The sequence below is a fragment of the Mus caroli genome, chromosome 13 (genome assembly GCF_900094665.2).
Source record: "Mus caroli chromosome 13, CAROLI_EIJ_v1.1, whole genome shotgun sequence".
NCBI lineage: Eukaryota > Metazoa > Chordata > Mammalia > Rodentia > Muridae > Mus > Mus caroli.
The window spans coordinates 49,726,337-49,735,695 of NC_034582.1; the positions used below are offsets into that span (position 1 = coordinate 49,726,337).

The 9,359-nt window shown below is 49.8% G+C and overlaps 1 protein-coding gene across 2 annotated transcripts in view; it reads left to right on the top strand.

The window, feature by feature from the left end:
* Positions 1 to 3,161: 3,161 nt before the first annotated feature.
* Positions 3,162 to 9,359, top strand: part of Cplx2 (complexin 2) — a 70,515-nt gene continuing 64,317 nt past the window's right edge. Inside the window, exon 1 of one of the 2 annotated variants that reach the window (XM_029468453.1) lies at positions 3,162 to 3,297. The gene's annotated coding sequence lies outside the window, so the exon portion shown is untranslated. Of the gene's footprint in view, positions 3,298 to 3,445; positions 3,741 to 9,359 lie in introns of those variants that run through there. The other variant, XM_029468454.1, reaches the window with a different exon arrangement.

A 9,359-nucleotide genomic window follows, 5' to 3' on the forward strand; every position in this document is an offset into this window, starting at 1 on the left:
ATGACATATGATGTGATTACCACAAAACAGAGAACACCAGTACCAAAATCCAGGAGCCAAAAGATGTAACACAGGAGAGAAGCCCAGGCCTGGTCCGGTGCTGGGAGCCTTTTCTGGGTACCATGAATTGTGAGGTTCGGAAGCCATTTTGGGAAGCTGAATCCTAACCTCCTCCCACCCCCGCCGACCCCCAGGCTTTTGGAGGGGGGAAGCACTAGCTTTGTGCTTTCTAGAGTACATATTCTAAAGACTGGTGTGTTTCTTCTCATTTTCCTGCCACTTGAAGCAGTTGGTTGCCTCTAGACTAGACTCCTTACCTGAAGTTTTTTCATTCTCGGCCAACGCTTACTGGGCACCTGCACAGGTCCAGGTCTGCTGCCAAGTTTCGCTGACTAGTAAGAACCACAGGCACACAGAGCACCCTCACGGAGCTTCAGATCCACATCCCTGCAGAGTGGTGTGTGGCACCCAGAGAAAGCCCTTTGAAAATTGGAGAAGATGGCACAGCTCCTGTGGGTTAATGGAGGATATCACAGACCACTGTTAAAGCTATCAGTGGGTCTCCACTGCCTGGGACACGAAATCATGATATCTGAGTCCAAGCCTGTTCCAGACTGACTTCCCATCCTATAGCCTCTTCATGAGCAAACAACATGAAACTTATAACTCCGTGCACACAAACATACAATACCACACCTCCATTTTCATACCCCAAGACCTTGGCTATTCTGTCTCTATCTGAAGCTCTCTCTCTCTCTCTCTCTCTCTCTCTCTCTCTCTCTCTCTCTCTCTCTCTCTCTTGTCTGCTTGTAAACACTCCTTCTTAATTCTTTAAAGTTCAATTTTAACCTCTAAAACCTATTCCTGAGGGTAGTTTAGCATCCCTTCCACTGCCTACAGGAAGGTTTCCCAGCAGGAGTAAGGCGTCTAGGCACCCCATTATTAGGCTTTATATGACCCAGTCATCCAGTGCAAGCTTTGAGCCATTCCTGATCACCAGAAATTCAGATTCAGTGGCTCAGAATTCAGATCTCAGGTTTTGAGTCAAATAAACTCAGGTTAAGCCTCATCCTGCTGTCCACCAGCTTTGTGACTTCAGTTTGCTTTGTAAAATAGAGAAAGATACGAATGATTATTAGCTAAGACACAGCACGTAAAAGTCTTACCATAGTATGTCATATCTGGATAGTGCTCCACCATTTGCAATTGGTATTCAAGTTTCGTTGTATCCTGATTTGAGTGTCTGTCCGTTTATGCGGCCCACCCTTCTCCTGGTTGAAAGTAACTCTTGAACTACAGTATACTGTTTATTTAGCCTGTGTCTCCTAGGGACATGAATTCCTAGATGCAAAGAGTTGTACCCTAGCTCTAGATCCCAGGGTGCATCATGGTATAGCATCACCATTTACAAGCTGTTAGATTTGGTCAAGTCAATCTGCTTCTGTTGCCCTCGATTGTTTGGGGTATAAAATGGGCAGAATGATGCCTACTGGATAAGGCTTGTCATATACAATCAAGTGACATTGGTGAGAAGTAGTCCAGGTAGGGAGGGGAAGGCCATTGTTAGTCTGATTTTGTTGCCCAGAGTAGGAAAGGGCCATTGTTGAGGCCTATGACTCCATGCACAGTCATGTACCTGTGAGTTCTCCATGACAGACCATGTCTCTCAAAGTTCATGAATTAGAAACAGACTTAAGACACTGAAGCAGGCAATATCTATGGAAGGCATTAGCTCACCATAGCTCTATAACTCATAATGGACAATGCCCACTGTAACAGAGCTTGACGTTAGAAGGTTCTCTCTTTCTCCCTGTCTCTCTCTTTTCCTCTTTCATTCCTTCTCTCATAGAATAACATAGCAAAAAGGCCTTTGCCGACCCCTCTGTGTTGGACTTTCCTGCCACTCGAACAATGACCCAGACCATTTCTGCTCATGATGAATTGCCTAGTCTGTGGCATATCCCATTATTGCATGATAAATTGGCCTGAGAGCCTCTCCTGGATACTTTTCCCTACTAAGGATCTCTATGTGCCCCTCTTGTTGAACCTTCTCTGGTGACTTCAGAAGTGATTTCATAGTCACCCACACAGCAGTCCCAGCCTCCCCAAAGATGAGTCTGTGGTGTGCATATTAAGATAAAATCTGCTCAGAATGCTCACAGCTGGTCATACCACAGTCCTCTAAAGACAGCTGGAGGCATGGAAGAAGGCCAGGCATTGTGGCACATGCCTGCCGGCCCAACATTTAGAAGGTAGAGGCAGGAGGAGAAGCCGGCTGTGCAACATGAGACCCTGCCTCCAAATGAGAGCATATGGGAAGACTGGGTGGGCCTCGTGCAAATTCAACACATTTTACGGGAGAAATCTGAGCATCTTCAGGGTTTTGTATCAAGTTCCTAGAACCGATCCCCCCATGGATAACAAGGAATGGCTGTCAATTTATTCCAGAGAGTAGTAATGACTAAAGAATTTAAAGTTGATCGTCCGTACAGCAAAGGAAAACTGTAAATACAGTCAATCATATCATGATAGGATGCTATCGTCTACAAACGTATTGGACACACTCTAATTAAACACATGGTCAGAGATGGCCTCCTTGACAGAGCGGCATTTGAGTTTTGAGCTAAAACCCAAATGACTAGAAGGATTCAGCCCTGTGAGAGACGATGATGAGGGTGGCAAGCAAAGAAAATAGCAACTTAGATTTTTTTTTTCTTTAAGCAGCTCAGGGTGGAAATTGAGGTCATTGGAAGGGAAGTAGGTGACTCAGAGGACAAGTGTTGGTGTTAAAGCTGCCAAATGGGGCCTTTGAGGCTGCGAGGAAACTATGGAAATCAAATGAGCAGTCGCATGAGGAAAAGGGAGTCCCCTGCCTTTACAGTTACAAGTGAACAACTATTGTGTGCTAGGTGCTGGAGATCCGAGAAAAATGTGGACCCAGCTTTTACAAGGCCGGTAGCTGGGGTGGAAATAATGATAATATATGACCAAACATCTAGTAAAGGGACTTATAGGCTGACCCTCCAGCAGGAGAGATTTCACTGGCACTAGGACACTTCACTTTGTGGATTAAATCTAAGTAGTAAGGTTGCTGCCAAAAGGTACAAGACCTGGGTGCTAAGGCCCTGGATGAGTTTGCTCAGGTTCCTGTCTCACGTTGAGAACCAGGAAGATTCGGCCTTTTGCTAGTGAATGGCCTTAAATATCCTATCTTCAGAAAGATCTCCCTGGGGGACGATTAATGACACATCCGAAGGAGATACCAAAGACAACTGAGCGGAGCCTACAGCTGAACAGGTAGGTGTACAGATATGGAGGGGGGGGGAGAGATTTCCAAGTCGGGATGTCCTAGCAACAGACACCCCCACCCCGTGTCCCCAAACTTCAAGACAGAGCTATGAGTCTAGGGAACTCCCCTGTCTCCCTCTTGCCTTCCCTGCCGTTTCTTCTGCCACTCGCTGTTGTCCCAGCAGCCAGCCCCCGCCTCCCTTCTCAGGAAGCTCGGGTCTCCCTGGGAGCCCGGCTGCCCTTGGGGGAGGCCTCTGAGCTGTGTGCCCTGCAGCTCCGCCAGCTTTCGGGGTGACATTAGAGGGGCTCTGCGCCCCCCGCGTGGCTCGCGGCTAAGCCCAACAGGAGGGAGCCTCTCCGCGGAGGAGTGAGGAGGACGGGAGGGAGAGGCGCGCCAGATCCTCGGTCCCGGGCGCCCTGGTCGGCCGCGGAGGAACTGCAGCCTCCAACAGGTTCGTAAACCGCGCTCGCTCCGCGTCGCCAGCCGAGTGGCCCGGGGAGACCCTGGCCGAGGGCCCGCGCTGTCCGGAGCCCTGCGCGCCGCCGCTCTGGCCTCTCCCTCCGCAGCGCTTTCTGTCCCCCCCCCCCCGCACCCTTCCGCACCGCCCCGGGGACAGCTCCTGGCTCCGGTGGAGCTCGGCGCGCAGCGGGTCCGAGCGGCCCCCGGGGCTCTGAGCTCTCGCACGGGGACTCGCAGGGACGCGGCATCCCGGCCGCGACCCACGGAGCGCAGCGCCAGGGCCTGAGCGCTCCCGGAGCGAAAGGCTTGCCCTGTCGGGGACTCCCGTTCCTCCCCGAGCGGCGGCCCGGGCGCGCTGGACCCAGGCCTAGTCACCGCCGCGGCCCCATCCTGGGTCTGCGGTCCCCGAGGCCTGGCGGAGCAATGGCGGGGCTCAGCTAGGACTGGGAGAGAGGGTGGAGGGGACCGGCACAGGAGGGTCCCCGGCTCCAGCGGGGCGAGCTGGGCCTAGTCTGCACTGGGAGGCAGGAGTGCGCCGCCCCCCTTTCCTGCAAACGGCCACCCCACCTCCGGGTGGCGGACTCGGGAGAGACCAACCCAGAAGCCTGCGGCTGCTGGCTGCCACCGCTGGTCTGCCCAGAACATCCCTAGAAAGTGTGAGGCTGAGTTTCCGTCGGGGAGGAGGGGGAAGGGGCTGAGAAACAACAGGGAAGCCTCTGGAAGGAGCGGGGCAGCGGCAGGCTCCCCTCCTTCTGGTCCAGGGCTCCACCCCCACCTAAAGAAAAAAAAAAAAAAATCCGAGCTTGCCAGCGAGGGAGGAAGCCGAAGCGACCGGGGCAGCAGGTTGCAAAAGACGGTTTTGCTCTGAGAGAGACTACAATTAACGAGAAAAGAGGCTGAGCCTGAGAAGCTGGGAGGTTCCCAGACAGGGAAGCCAGCTCCTGGGCAGAAAACCAACCGGAGAAGAAAGATCTCCTCTCGGGAGTTGAAGCTGGGAGGGCCCTCGTGTCACGTGACCCTCTAGTGCTCTCAAAGATTCTCTCACAGGCAGACAGGGCCTAGGGAGCAGAGGTGTCCCCTAAAAATCACTCAGCAATTTAGTAGTAGAATTGAGCCTAGAACCCAGGCTCCCTAGCTCCTGGAACCCTGTGGACCCAGACACGGAAGAACAGGTGGCCTCTGTTCTGAACCCAGCCTCAACTTTAGCATTTGGTAGCACACAGCGACAGGTAAATAACCTCCTGAAACCTTAGCTATTCAAGAGGGATGATAGCTGAGCAGTACACACTGGGTTAAGGTTTAATGTCATAGCTATGCAGTGAGTTTAGTGCGGTGCCTGGCACATCAGAACTGAACATAAATAAACCGAGTAGCTGTCACCATTAATTATTCCTTCTGAAAACATGTTCGGGGACACATTTTGGGAGGATGAAGAAGTGCCCCAAGGATGCCACAGGCCAGCAGAGGAAGCAAAAAGTAAAATTAAAATATGGTGTGTTAAGTACTCAGGCTAGTAAACAAGGCTCTGGGACTTCGGAGGCAAGAGTGTTGGATTGTGGGAGAAAAGAGATGGCAGACAGATGGAGCTGTGTATAAAGGCCTGGAGGTATGAAATTACAGCTGCCCGGGTGATGTCACCATGCCAGAAGGTCCCCAGGATGGAAGGCTGAGGCCAGTCCCCAAAGTGCCTTTTCAGGATGGAGTGTTTCAAGTATATTTATAATGGGGGGGGGAATGGGAGCTAGGGACGTGGCTCAGTCTTTAGGGCAGCAGTGGCACATGTGCCAAGCCCTGGGTTTGATCCCCAGTGCCACATAAACCTGGCCAAGGAACACAGGGCTGTAATTCCAGGTGAAGGCAGGAAGATCAGGGGTTCAAAGTTATCCTTGACTACAAAGTGAGTTCAAGGCCAGTCTGTACCTCAGGAGACACTGGAGAGGGAGGGAGCAGGGCAGGGGGATGACACCACCCAGCTTCAGTGACTGACCAATTTAACTTCCCCTATACCCATATTCACTCTCATCACACACATATACATACATACATACACACACATACCACACATACACCGGGTACATACACATACACACACCACCACCACCACATACACATACCATGTACACATATCACATATACCACACACATCACACCACATACCATACACACACAACACACCACATATACCACACACTCACCACCACTACCACCACCACATATACACCACCCACATATACACAATACACACCACACATGCACACACCACAAACGCACACACCACACCACATACACAGCACACACACACACACACACACACTGACTTATTTTTGAAAAAGCCTAAGACATCACGTAAGACTTCATATCATTGTATGCAGAGATATTTTCAACATCAGTCACCCCTTTCTGTCACCCAGACATCTGGGCCACCTTAGATGTTATTAAATCTTGACTGTCCTGCCTCCTCCGGTTCTCTCCAGTTCTCAGCAGGAAGTTTTGAGGAATAAACCATATTGTGCTGACACATACATTAGAAGAAGCTACTTTGAGAAGAGTCAGAAGATGACAAACATTACCCAGACAGAATTGTACAACGATGGTACACCAGCCAGTGTCCAGAAAGAAAACCAAAACACTAATAGAGTCCTGTGAAGAAAAACTGAGTTTCCCCTTCAAGTGACCTTCATTGTGAATTCATACAGTGGGGGCATGGTGATCAATAAGTCACTTTTACTGAATCGTGGGCATCCCCTGTACTGAGGGTAGAGCCAGGATCTTTGAATGGATCACACATACAGCTTTTCAACTCACTGTTTGCCTAGATGTGTGCTTTGGCTTTCCTGGTACACGCAGAGTATGTTATTTCCTTCCTCCACTCTAAAATAGGGCAGGGGATGTTTACCTGGTCTCCGTGATGAAGGTTGTGTGTGGCAGCTAGTCTTTGAGCCCTGGCAAGCTTCCTTTATAGGCTTTAGAAGTGACTTGAAGGTAGGTTAGTGGCACCAAGCCTCTGGCCACTGTGCTTACTTCCCAGGTGGCTCCCTGGTTCTTGTTAGCAAAGGCCTCTGAAGTTAGGCACCCATACTCCATCTCTGTGGAGTTCTGCTCCTGATAGGATTACCCCCAATGAACATGAAGCCTTTTTCTCCATTTGCCCTGAATTTGCCCACACCTCCCTCTGGGCTACAGACTACAGCTCCTTTGATGTAGTCAATGAGTAGTATTTGGCCCAGGCTCGGGCAGAACTCAGAATTCTGTGTCTCTGTAGAGTATAAAGTCTCTCCAGTGACTGCTGCAATGTGACAGCTATGCTGAGTGGCTGTGCCTTTATTGGGCTCTGGTGTTCTGACTCAGAAGTTAGTATTTTTCCCTTTTCAGGGAAGCCCCTGGTCTGTGCAATACTGTGAAAGATAATATCTCATAAGTTACCCTAAGTTAAAGGAAGATAAATGAGGAAACAGGCAAGGAGCTCTTAACATCCCCAATGAGGGGACATCAGCAGAAAATAGCCAAAGAGCTTGCCTCATGCCTGGGCACTGTTGCAGGCAATGCTAGCGACAGATAGCGTGAGCCTGTGAAGTTAGCCTGAACTAACAGATCCAGATGTTCTCTGGATGGATTGCCATGCAGAGTGCTCCAGAGGGACTCTACTCTTCCTTCAAGACACTTAGTCACTGACTGGCTCTTCCACATCAAGCACTGCAGGTGATGGTGACATGGTGTAACCGGACACATATGATGCCTGCTTTCCTGGGGCTCACACGCTCAGAGCAGACACAATCATTGAAAACAGTGACAAATATGGAAACACTTAGACAGACATGGAAATGGTAACATGGAACTGGTGTCCAAATAACAGAGTCACATTTGTGGAGAAGCACACGCTACACACACTGTGAAAAGAGCAAAGGGCTAAATGTAAGCCTGGGCTGTTTGGGAACAGGTAGGAGGACAGCATGTCTGGAATAGAGTGAGTGTGCAGAGAACCGACCATAGATGAAGTCAGGGAAGGGCAGAGCAGGGTTAGACAGAGCAGAACCTTCCAAGCTATGGTCACAAGGTGGAGTTTTATGCAATATACATTTAAAAAAAAAAGATAAAAAACTGGTTTTGCTTTTTAAATTGTCTCTGTTGGCCATGTGGAGAGTGGTTGGCCTAGAATGCTGAGTTAGGAGCAGAGGAGGCAGGGAGGATGAAATACCGCCTTCCTTCTTGAAGGTGCTCAGCACACAGTCAAACAGACAAGGGCAGCATGACCTCCATGTTGAGCCAGCATGGGCTGTATCACTGAAGCAAAGGATTTGCTCCAGCAAAGCGAAACATAGAAGGGTTTGCTCAAAGGGGCCCCTGGGAGGCCTCCAAGAGGCAGACTGAGGTTTCTTGGTCTTTACCCACTTTTTGAATAAGAATCTGCCTTCCTAGTCAGGAGTTTTCTAGACTTAGAGTCTGTGTCCCATATTGTGAGCCATATATTGAAGTAATTTAATGGGGGGAGGGGTTCTGCCCCACTCTTTCCTGTTTTGCTCCCAAGTAAACAACACAAAGACATCCGAATTTATTCACATGCTACAAACCTAAACTGGGAAGGTTCTGAGACTATTGTAACATGGCTAGGCTATTAATAACCAGACAAATGCCCCATTACCTGCCAAGTGAGACTTGCTCTGTTTCATGTGTGTCCTCAATATGAGCTTCATTTGGCCATGTGCTCATGGTCCCTGCTCATGGTCTGTCCTCATGGTCTATCCTGCCTCTTGAGGACCTCCGTCTTCCCCTACATTTTTCCTTCTCCTCACGTTCCCTATCTGAGACGCCCCTCCCCCCAACACTCAATCTCAAGTTCCACCTTCCTCTCTCTCCTGTTCAGTCACAGGCTCCAGCCTTTTATTGTCCAGTCAGAGATCGGGGAGCATTCTTTACAGTACACGGTCAATACAGTGTCCATGTCCAGACTGCAACCTGATCTTGGGGCACAGCACTCAACATGTGACTATACAGTGTACAAGACCAACCCCAACACAGGCAGTGGGTGTCAGGTTGTTCTTGGGGAAGGAGAGGAGCAGAGCTGGTAGACAGGCAGAGGCAACAGTGGCAGAGAGGAATCTAGACAACCTAGCACAGATCCCAGCCCTCCGCAAAGACACTTGGTGAGTTCAGGGAAGTCATCTATCTTTGTGACCTCCACCTCCTCATTCTTATGATCCAAGTCCCTTCTTCAAGGGGATTCAGTAAGGATTAAACAATGAGACATTCAGGGAGCCCTGGCACTCTGAGAGTAAATCTGACGGCTGGAGGATGGTTCCTTCACAAGGTGCTTGCTGTGCAAGCATGAGCACCTGAGCTCAGAGTCCCAGCACTCGCCTAAAAAGCTGGGTGTGGTTATGTGCACATGGGATCCTAGTGCTGGGGAGGTAGAGATAGGAAGCTTCCTAGGGTTCTCTGGCCAGATGATCTTCCCAAATCAGTGAGAGACCTTGTCTCAAAATAATAATAATAATAATAATAATAATAATAATAATAATGATGATAATGTAGAAAAACAAGTGAGGAAGTCACCTGACATTGACCTCTGGCACTTGCACACACACACACACACACACACACACACACACACACA